This window comes from Myotis davidii, unplaced genomic scaffold (genome assembly GCF_000327345.1).
Source record: "Myotis davidii unplaced genomic scaffold, ASM32734v1 scaffold24, whole genome shotgun sequence".
Lineage (NCBI taxonomy): Eukaryota > Metazoa > Chordata > Mammalia > Chiroptera > Vespertilionidae > Myotis > Myotis davidii.
In genome coordinates, this window is record NW_006298312.1 from 5,833,260 (window position 1) to 5,845,312 (window position 12,053).

Genomic DNA, 12,053 nt, shown 5'->3' on the forward strand with positions numbered 1-12,053 from the left:
AAGGACTGATCCAGAGACGGAGAGGCATTGATTGGACTGTCGGGCTTTGGAGGGAGGGTAAGGGAGGGTGGCGGTAAGGGGGAAAGATCAACCAAAAGACTTATATGCAGGCATATAGGCCTAACCAATGGACACGGACAACGTGGGGGCGGGGGAGTTCGAGGGTAACGTGGGGACAAGGACACATATGTAATATCTTAATCAATAAAAAATATATTAAAAAAAGGATATGCATAGCCTGTAGATATGGACAATGGGGTAGTGACAACTTGGAGGCTTTGGTAGGAGCTTGGCAGAGGGCAGTAAATAGGGAGAAAATGGGAGATATCTGTAATACTATCAACAATAAAAAAATATTTTAAAAATAAATAATTTTTAAAATCCTGAGGCTGCTTAGCCCAGCTGGCATGGCTTGGTGGTTGAGCACCAACCTATGAACCAGGAGATCATGATTCTATTCCTGGTCATGGCATATGCCCAGGTTGTGAGCTTGATCCCCAGTGTGAAGCTTGCAGGAGCAGCCAATCAATGATTCTTTCTTATCATCGATGTTTCTATCTCTCTCACGCTCTCCCCTCCTTTTTGAATTAAAAAAAAAAATCCTGAGGGTGCATTTATTTCATGCTGTAACTTGAATCTCTAAGTAATTTCATAGCCTTATTCTTTAGAAAATAGAACTCCTAAGGGCAGCCTGACCCAAGACTCACAGAAATGTAAATAACAAAAGCATTTCTCTCTTTACATAAAACAAATATTTTACTACATCGCATACTACAATAACCTTTCTCAAGTCCAACACAGAAATATTAACATCTATTAAATATGATTAATACTCAAAGCCTACTTATAAAGCAAAAGCAGCAGGGGAAATGACACCCCATAAATTTAGTTACAGTTTTGATAGAAAGCGTGAAAATTGAAACAGAAGTATTCCCATGAAGAATTTGTGCCCTGGGATAGTGATAATTATATCAAAACAAACTTCTTATAACATTTTTCTTCATTTAGCTCCAGTATCTTCTGAATGAAACTTTTGGGTATCTGTGAAAAGTGCAGAGAGACTGACAACTTTTTTGGTATTAACTTGACCCTTGTCAAGGCTTTCTCTTACATAAATGATCTCTTCCTTATCCCTGCTGTCATTGGTTTTGAAGAAGTGCATGGTTGGGCCATTTGACATCTTGTCTCTTAGACCAGGAATAAGTCAGTTACTCACAGCCAAGTTCATGAGTCAATTTTTATAACATTACTATTCTACATGATACCTTTGACCTCTCAGATTGGTGGTGTGAGCAGAAAGGCTAAGTTTTTTCTGAGACAGAGTCTAGTCAACAACTTTATGGCAGTCCTTTTGGACTAAGCTTTGCCTAATACCTACAAGTTGGTCATGAGGTAGTCAAGGGATTAGAAATGCATCACTTGACAAGTTTTTCAGGTTAGTAGCAAGAGAGTAAACAATTGTGTCATCTAGGAGGTTCCAAAGTCCAGGGTCCATTCAGGGCAACTGCAGTAGCTTCCCTTTCCTAAGTCTAGGAGTTCTACCAACAAGAGCCCAGTAAGGAGCAGCTTCCCAAAGCTAAACCTTGAAGACCATAGCCTGCCCAGCTAACAGCCAAATGAAAAGGCAAGGTTGCCCATGAGTCATAAGACAGTTGGAAAAGTCCTTGCAGCTGGCACATACCATAACAGAAAGTGCCTCATGGCCATGTGGAAATGACATCAAGGAAGAATGTGGGGGTCAAGCCAGAATCTGCTCATTAAATCCGGGAGGATTTGTTTGGGCCTCCTGTTTAGATAGAGAATAATGGTTTCTCTATTGTTTCTGTTGTTTTGTTATTTTGTTTGCAAAAAATAAGAAATTCTCTCTCTGGCCTGACCTTATCCTGCTCTTGAAATTGCTGGATGGTCATTGAAACCTTCCATTGCAGAGATGCTTCTGATGGAGGTGCTATTGAAACTGGTCAGGGGATGGATTTTCTCTTTCTGGCTGTGACTTCCATGTGCAAGACACTATAGCCTTCACAGATAGAAGAACATCTTTGTCCTTAAAAGGAAAACTGCCAGCACACTTGAGAGTTGGACTGAGCCACTGAAGCAGTCCCTGAGAAGAGTGAGGTCATCTTTAACAATTCCTGTTTACTTTCCTGAAGAGAGATTAGGAGAAGGAAATAAGACTGCATTTTTACGTAGTTTTCACATTGCAAGTTATCAGCTGAAACCAAATATTATTCTGAATCAAACAACCCTAAAGTTATGCACAATTCTAATATCTGTTTAATTAATCAACATATTCATTAATAAATAATAAACCATTTTATTTGTTTTAGAGTGTACATATAGACTATATACTCATAAATATTTGAATATAGGCAGTATGCTTGGCAGAGAAAAACAAGCTTTTCGGAGGTCTTTGTTATCTGAAAGTTTGGAGGGGCAAATAAAATTTTAATAAACATATTTTTACCTAATCATAGAAAAAGCAAATAAAATGAGTTTCTAAATTCTGAAAGAAAAAGAGATAGATTATAAACTATAAATGCTTTCTCACTTCAGACCTCCATTTTATGACAGCATTGCCTGTGTAATATTGCTAATCTTGAAATAGTAAGAGGATGGTGAAATTGATATAGTTACATATACATGTATAAATAGGCATTGGCAAAAGTAGGTTTACAGTTGTGATTACTCAAAACAGTTTATTGTAGTATTATTTATTAATTAATTCTTTTTTCTTTTTTTATTGTTTAAAGTATTACAAATAGTAGTACATATGTCTCCTTTTCCTTTTCTTTTTTTCCCAATTGACCTTCCCCCAGCCTCCCTGACTATTAATTAATTCTTGTATTTATTGTTATTGTTAACCTACTTTTGCCCACCTCTGTATGTAAAATTATATCTAGAAGCTAATAAACCTATATCAGTATTAGTATATTAATACTGATTGAAATAACTTAGGAGCTTACATTAATAGAAAATATATTCTGATGTACTAAAATTTTAAATAACTATACATATAAATATACATCCTATATAATAAAAGGATAATATGCAAATAGACCGAACGGCAGAACAACCAATCAAAGTGTAATATGCTAATGATATGTTAAGGTTGCTCAACCACTCACTATGATGTTCACTGACCACCAGGGGGCAGATGCTTCAACTGGTAGGTTAGCTTGCTGCTAGGGTCTGGCCAATCAGGACTGAGTGAGATGGGCTGGACATGCCCTGGAGCCCTCCTGCAGACCCTCCCTGGCCCTATGTGCCCCAGTGAGGTCCCTCAGCTTGGCCTGCACCCTTTCACAATCCAGAACCCCTCAGGGATGTTAGAGAGCTGGTTTTAACCAGATCCTGCAGGCCACTCCCCTTGGGAGGGCGCCAGATGCAGGGCTCATGGTGAGCGCTGCTGTGGCAGTGCTCGCCTCTCCTGATCAGGACTGATTGGGTGTGAGCCTGCAGCAGGCACAGTGGGGCCAGGATGAGTGGAACCGGCAGGTAGGAGCTGCAGGCAACGTTGGACTGCAGGTTTTGGCCTGATCCCTGCAGGCCACCCAGAGGGACCCCACCCATGCACAAATTCATGCACCAGGCCTCTAGTATACACATAAATAGGAGGAATGCCATGTGACAGCGAAGGCAGAGGCTGGAATGATACAGCTACAAGCCAATTAAAAACCAAAGATTGTCGGCCAACCACCAGAAAGAAGAGGCAAGGAATGATTTGTTATAGGATCCAGAGGGAGCATGTTCTTGCCAATACCTTGATTTCAGGCTTCTGTCCTCCAGAACTGTGAACAAAATGTTTCTGTTATTTTAAGCTACCCAGCTTATGGTACTTTGTTATGGCATCTCTAGGAACTAATATAGATACTACTGACAAAATATTTAGTCTTTCCTTACCACATTTTCTTAAAATACTCTTGGCCACAGACTTCTGTACACCATAGTATTCCAAAAGACCTGCTACACAATTCACAGGACTCCTTGCTGCCCCTCACATTCTGATGTCCTTTGAGATACCTCAATAATTCCATTGTATCAACTATCATTGATATGTTAGGGCTTTACAAGTTCATATATACAGTTTGAACTTCTCTAAAGCTCCATCAGCCAACCTATGGCTAACGTTTCCCACAGCACACCAAACTCTAATATTCATTAGCCTCACTCATCCTTTGAGGTTCACCATTCTTTCAGCCATGTCCCCTGGGAGTCCTGAGTGAGGCTGACACTCCTCTGGTTTTATAATGTTCTTAAGAACAAGAATACATCTCTGTGAAGCCTGTCCTAAAGGTAAGTTGGAAAAGTCTTAAACACTCTGACTAATTTGACATGTTTTCCTTCCCTTCTCTGTTGCTCTCAATGCCTTGCAATGAAATATGACATCTCCTACCTCCTAGGATTGCTCTTAAATGGGCCTCGATATGGAAATAATATTTGTCTCTCTCTCTTTGGCCCCAGGTAAAGGGCAGGAAAAAACAGTCCAATGGCGATGTTGCCTATGGAAAGGCTACAGATCAGACTAAGATGAGGAAACAGAGTGAAACCGAGAGTGTCTGCCCTTGAGGTCACCAGGAAGCGATCCTTTTGAGCCATGCCAACAACCTATTCCCTTTTCAGTGAATAATTTTTAAATCAGTGCTGTAATGTGTGGTCCAGTAATCAAGATGGCATCTGGGTTGCTCCCCCAACAAGAACACATTGTTTTTGTCATGAGCCAGAATCCCAGCATCTGTACTCTGGGTCTAGGAGGCAGAGTTCTCTCTGACTTCATCTGTCTCCTTTGACAAGGTGATAGATTTTAGCTTCTCCAAGAAAAGATAACCCCTGCTGCTCCTTCTTGGGAAGGAAAAACACATCCTCCTTCTTGGGAGAGGTTGAATGAAAAGCTAAGTACAAGAGTGTGTAAAGAGTATCCATTTGCATGTGGTCTCCCTTCAAATGTTATACGCAGAGAAGGTATGTGTTGAGTGATTGTGGCAACAGGCTGAATTTCTCCTTCTTGCCTAAATCCGTGGTTGGCAAACTACAGCTCGCGAGCCACATGTGGCTTTTTGGCCCCTTGAGTGTGGCTCTTCCTAAGCCTTAGAAGTACCCTAATTAAGTTAATAACAATGTACCTATTCATATAGTTTAAGTTTAAAAAATTTGGCTCTCAAAAGAAATTTCAATCATTGTACTGTTGATATTTGGCTCTGTTGACCACTGCCCTAGACAATCACTTATTTTGACAGGACCCTCTTTTTAGTAATAAGATATCAATTCTAGTTTCCTCTATTTACATAACAAAAATACTGGCTGCTTGTTGATGCAACTTTTACATATTTTTTGAGATCAAGAATGCTGAACTTTGAAAAAAGACAAAGAGCTTTTTACTGCAAAACAAAAAACAAACAAACAAACAAACAAAAAACAGCTATAAGACAGCTACCCTAATTTGAATGGAACAAAGCTAATCCTTGTACTTCCTGTTCCTTTTGACACACCTGAGTTCTCACAGTTCCGGAAAATCATTAGAGACAAGAAAACTTCGGGATTATTTTAGAATGTCAAAACCAATGTGCAGAATTGACTTTCTATCAGAAGGTCCTTATGGAATAGGATGTGAAGATATCTTGTTAAACCAGCTACCAGCTGCATAGTGAAACTTTTAAGATAAAAGTTAAGAATGAAAACTTATTTTAGCTCTTCAAATGAAGAAAGAAAGAAAAGCACTTTTGCTCCTGGTTGGGAAAATGTTTTAATGTAGACAGCTTTAATTTGTGAGTGAATAAGAAAACTCAGTTATTAAGTCTTTATAATTTTATTAGTATTGACAACTAAAAATATATAAAATACTAGAGGCCTCGTGCATGAAATTCATGCACTTCAGGTGGGGTGGGGGGGGTTGTCCCTCAGCCCAGCCTGCATCCTCTCCAGTCTGGGACCCCTTGGGGGATGTCCAACTGCCAGTTTAGGCCAGAACTGGCAGGGATTGGGCCTAAACCGGCAGTCGGACATCCCTCTCACAATCCAGGGCCACTGGTTCCCAACCACTCACCTGCCTGCCTTCCTGACTGCCCCCTAACCGCTCCCCTGCCAGCTCGATCACCCCCAAGTGGCCTCCCCTGCAGGCCTGATCGCCCACAGCTGCCCTCCTCTGCTGGCCATATTGTGGCAGCCATCTTGTGATGATGTGGGGAAGGCCATCTTGTGACGACATGGGGGAGGCCATTTTGTGGTGGCCATCTTGTGATGATGTGGGGGTGGCCATCTTGTGACGACATAGGGCAGTCATCTTGTGGTGGCCATCTTGTGACAATGTGGGGGCGGCCATATTGTGATGACATGGGGGCAGCCATTTTGTGGTGGCCATCTTGTGCCTGCTGGCCTGGTTGCCCCCAACTGCAACATGGGGGCGACCCTCTTGTGGCAGCCATCTTGTGATGATGTGGGGGGTGGCCATCTTGTATGATGTGAGGACATGATGATCACCTAAGCTTTTATTAGTATGGATATGTATGAGTTTATAATAAATAAAAGTTTATAATTAAAAAAATATATAAATATCCATTAACTTGGAAAAATAATTAAATAAATGAATAATAAAAAATATATAGGTATGCCCTGACTGGTTTGGCTCAGTGGATAGAGTGTCAGCCTGCCAACTCAAGGGTCCCAGGTTCGATACCAGTCAAGGGCATGTACCTTGGTTGTGGGCACATCCCCAGTAGGGGGTGTAGAGGAGGCAGCTGATCAATGTTTCTCTTTCATCGATGTTTCTAACTCTTTATCCTTCTCCCTTCCCCTCTGTAAGAAATCAAAATATATATTTTAAAAAATATAGAGAGAGGTATATATTTCTAAGTAGAAGATCTCAACAGCCTCTCTATTTATATCTTTTTAAACTGAATATGACATATCATACTTATTCAGATTATTTTCTCTTATTCAATCTTCAGTGAAGAAAAATGTAACTTTCTTCCTGAGGAAGAAGAGATTTCACAGCAGGTTTAATAAAATTAATCAGTTTTACTACTAGATATGGAATATTTCCTTGAGAACCACAGAAAGCTGAAGCTGATTTTTCTTTGTCAACAGACAAATCATTAAATGAAAGAATCAGTATGAAAATACTTCTCACTACTGAACCAGGAGAGTGGAATGAATCAGATGAGCTTCACATACAAGCATACGTATATTCCTGTTCTCTTCATCTATCTCTTGCTCTGCTTTCTCTCCAGTACTGAGAAGGTACCTCAACTCTTTTGACAGATACTAAAACTTCAAAGGAAAGGAAACTTAAAATGTGTAAACTATATTATATAGAGAAAATATAATATTGTTCAATAACTTTGAAAATTACTTTGTTACCTTAAGATTACATGCTTTCTTGCCTCCCCTCTCTGTCAGATTCCCTGCTACTAGGTATGGGCTTGGCTCTCCCTTACACATAGTCACCCAGAGAGTTAATGTACAGATACCTGGTGGGGATCTCTTACTTAAATCTATTTCCTCTCCAAACTGAGAAGAGTTGAAGACCTGGGTCCTTTAAATGAATGATCATTTCCTGATCTATAAAATAAACAATCTAGGAAAGCAATTTAAATGAATATAAGGAATTTACCAAAACTAAATAAGTCGACAGGAGGAGGGTTTAAAAGTAAGCAGTTTTCTTTTATCACTTCCTCATGCCAAAAACAGACACGGGAAGTATACATACATAAAAAACTTATAAAATGCTAATAGTTCCAGTTTCAAACTCCATCCTAATAAACATAAACATAATTACTTTAATAGAATTCTCTATTCTGGATACCAAATTCAAACTTGCTATGATAGATAAATCTTATAATTTTTTTTTCTCTCTCCCTTAAGGCTAAGCCCTATGATTAAGTAGAGAACTTGTAAGACTGGTTCTACTAGCAAACTCTAAAGGCTTCATGCCCTATTCACTACATTGGAAGAAAGCAATGTTCTCCATTTATCTCATTTTTGGTTTAGCCTGAACACATGGATTTTTCTGAAGCTCTGCCAGGTTCAGACCAGATACTATTAGGGCCACAATGACTATAGGTTACTACATGCACTACCCTCATGGTTTACCTGTGAGATCACGTTAAAGTTTCTATCTGGACCTGTTTACATGTATGTGTAAGTAGCTCTGGAGAATATTAAGCAGTTGTATTATCAACAAATTGTGCTTATCTCTCTATTTCTCTGGATTCCAGCATGCAAGACTTTTGAAATGACCAACTAAGATAAAGACCTAAAGAGAAAAGTGTGTTAAAGAGAAAAGACACTATGAATGGAAAAGACAGAAGAAGAATATGTGGAGGTTACTTTCTGCAATATGTATCCAGGGTGATTGTTCTCCAGTGCTTTTTTTTAGAACCCCTTGCTGAATTGTTTTTTGGTTTGTTTGTTTGTTTGTTTGTTTGTTTTGATTCCTTGTAATGAATAACAAATCAACACAAAGAATTTAGAATCACTTAGCTGGTGATTTCAGATGAGTTCAGAATACTCAGTAAAGGTTTTATGTAATAAAAATAAAAAGGGGAGGTCTGTTTTTATTCCACTTTCATTTCTGAAGAACTATAAATATCTCTGTAGCACAACTCTTGCTTCCACACTGTGTCCTCTACCCTCAACCTACCCCTCTTTTATTCTTTTCTCCTAACAAATATTTAATAGAGAGAGAGGGAATAAGAGCAGGGCTTCATAATTTTTATTCTCATCACCAACCCTGGCTAGAAGTTTTTTCTAGTAAAATGAGGTAGTCATCCATTTTAGTTAGGTAGGCTAAACAATTGAAGTAAATATCTATGAAAATGTAATGGGTGAAATAAAATAATAGTGGATTTATCTCTCAAGTGACAAAGAAGGCTAGAAGTTTAGGTCATTGGGTTGTAGCAGGTAGTCGGTTGCTGTGCTACCCAACCCAGTAGGAGGGTAATGCTTCTCCTTTGTTAATATGTGATTTCTAAGTTCTGCCTTGTCTCACTATTTCAGCTTGTAGGAAGGAAGAAAGAGCTGTAGGAGTAGGCATGCAAATTTTCAAGACAAGACTTGAATGGTATCCATCATTTTTGCTCACACTTGACTGGAGAGAGCTTAGTTCTGCGGCCACAAGGAGCAGAAAAACACAGTCCTTAACTGGGTGACTGTCCCAGTTATGACTCTAATGTGGGAGAAGTGAAGCATAGGTTTCTGTAGAAAACTTGTAATCTCCACCACACCCTCCAATCCCTTTCATAATCTCAAAAGAACATGAGGATAAGATGTATGTCCAAGGCCCAGCCAGTATTGCTCAGTGGTTGAGCATTGACCCATGAACCAGATCAATGTTTGATTCCAGGTCAGGGCACATGCCTTGGTTGCAGGCTCGGTCCTAGTAGGGAGTGTACTAGGGGCAACCCACTGATAATGCTCTCTCATCATTGATGTTTCTATCTCTCTCATCTCCCTTCCTCTCTCTGAAATCAATAAAAATAAATAGATAGATAGATGATAGATAGATAGATAGATAGATAGATAGATAGATAGATAGATAGATAGATAAAAAAGATGTAGGTCCAAGAATTAATTGTTCTGAGTCCTTTGCAGAAAAAAACTATTCCTATGGCTTACATAAATCATCTACAACAGAAATGCATTTGCCTGATGAAGTGTTAAGGTCTTCTTATCAGTTATTATATACTCCTATTTTTAAGAAGTACTAGAGGTCCGGTGCACAAAATTCATGCATGGAGTGAGGGGGTTCCCTCAGCCCAGCCTGCACCCACTCCAATCAGGGAGCCCTTAGGGGATGTCTGACCACCGGTCAGACACCCCTCTCACAATCTGGGATTGCTAGCTCCTAACCACTCACCTGCCTGATTGCTCCTAACCCTTCTGCCTGCCTGCCTAATCACCCCTAATCTATCTGCCTGTCTGCCTGATTGTCCCTAACTGCCTCTGCCTGCCTGCCTGATCACCCCTAACTACCCTCCACTGCTGTCCTGATCTCACCACCAACTGCCCTCCCCTGCCGGCATGGTTGCTCCCAACTGCCCTCCCCTGCTGGCCTGACCTCACCCCTAATGGCCCTTCCCTGCCAGCCTGATCTTGCCCCTAATTGCTCTTCCCCACTGGCCTGATCGCCCCCAATTGCCCTCCCTTGCCAGTCTGATCTTGCCCCTAACTGCCTCTGCCTGCCTGATCACCCCTAACTGCCCTCCCCTGATCTCATCCCCAACTGCCCTCCTCTGCTGGCCAATTTTGTTCTGATTGGTCAGTTTCTAAGCTAGTCAGTGTCAAACGCTCCACCTCCTAGGTAGCCATTGGCTCCTCACATTCACCCAGATTTGGTTCTGATTTGTCAGTTTCTATGCCAGTCAGCATCTCTGGGCCTATCAATGGGGCCTGATTAGAAAGGTGGGGCTGATCAGCAGGCCCAGTGGAGGTCAGGAGAGAAAGAGAGGCAAGTTCTGATCAATGGCTGCCACAGAAGCTATGGATCATACCCTGCCTCTCTCTCTGCAGGCCTTTCTCCAGACCTGATCCACAGCCCCCTAGGCAGTCAGTGCTGGGTCAGGGCACCTGCAGTGGCCTCAGTCAGTGCTGGTTGCCAGGGCAACCCAGCACTGACTTCCAGTCTGGTCGAGCCTTCGGTCCTTACGACCCTTGCTCTTTATTATATAGATTGAGGGTAATATGAGAAAATATATGAAATCCATTTGGAAAAGCTAAAATTATTATATAGTTATACAGTGTTAGAATTAAATTGAATTATTGCTTCATTGTTCAAATCAAAGAATTATAATTAGTTTGGGCTAATGAAGTCTATGCCCAACATTTCCATAACTAAATAAAATGTTGCCTTGTCAGGTGGCTCAGTTGGTTAGAGCATTGCCCCATATGCCCAAAGGTTCGATTCCTGGTCAGGGCACACACCTAGGCTGCAGATTCAATCCCCAGTTGGGGCACACATGGGAGGCAACCCACTGATGTTTCTCTCTCACATTGATGTTTTTCTCACTTTCCCTTCCTCTCTCTCTAAAATTCAATGAAAACATTGTTGGGTGAGGATTTTTTTAAAAAGGTAAAAAGAAAAACTTAGAAAACAAATTTATTGACTAATAGGCAAAATGAAATAGCAGTCAACTCTCAGACAGAGTTCAAACAAAGAGTATACAAGAATAAGTATAGATAGAATATATGTCATAGTAAAACTAGCACTCTTTTGTTGAAAATGGGTCATAGAAAGAAGGCAGATTTAGCAAGACAGACAGCACATTTTGTTCAGTCATTCAGCGTCACAGCTCAATGAACATCAAAACTACCATACTGGTAGCATCACTGAGGTTTGGAGGATCAATGAAGTTTGAATGCAAATTATGGAAGCTTAGGAAATGTTAAGACCCTCAGTCAGTGAACCCTGTATAGAGTGTTCAGAAAAAGATTTCAGTTTTGTCCAGACAAATCAAAGTAGGAGGATAAACAAGAGACCCCCTTCATAGGGATCATGCAGAAATGCAGATCATAGAATATAACATATTGGCTAGACCCAGGGTTTTAAGAACATCAAAATAAGGATATAGAACTCTGCCCAATCCCACATAACAATTCTGATCAATACTCTGATATGTCATGTAAAGAGGCCAGCTAAGGTTAGGTACTGGAGGTCCCCTGACCAACTGACTTTTCTACAGCATTAGAGAGTCAACATTTTGCCATTAAATGTCAGAACAATTCCCAATGATTTAAACATTACTCAGAAGTCTCTGGCTTCCTGGAATCTGTAATAATAGTAAATAAAAAACTTCAAACACTACTATTTTCAAGAGTATAAGGAATTACTATTTACTACAAGAGTATAGGAATTGCTAAATTACTACATTACTAAACTACTAAATTACTATTTACTATAAGAGTACAAGGAATTACTAAATTACTACATTAGTTTAATCTATCTTACTTGCTCAATTTTTGACATTTTGGTCTCAATTCATTTCCAATGTTTATAAAGCAGTGCCTGTGTTTTTAAAAGATGTATATTATTATTATTATTATTATTATTATTATTATTACTA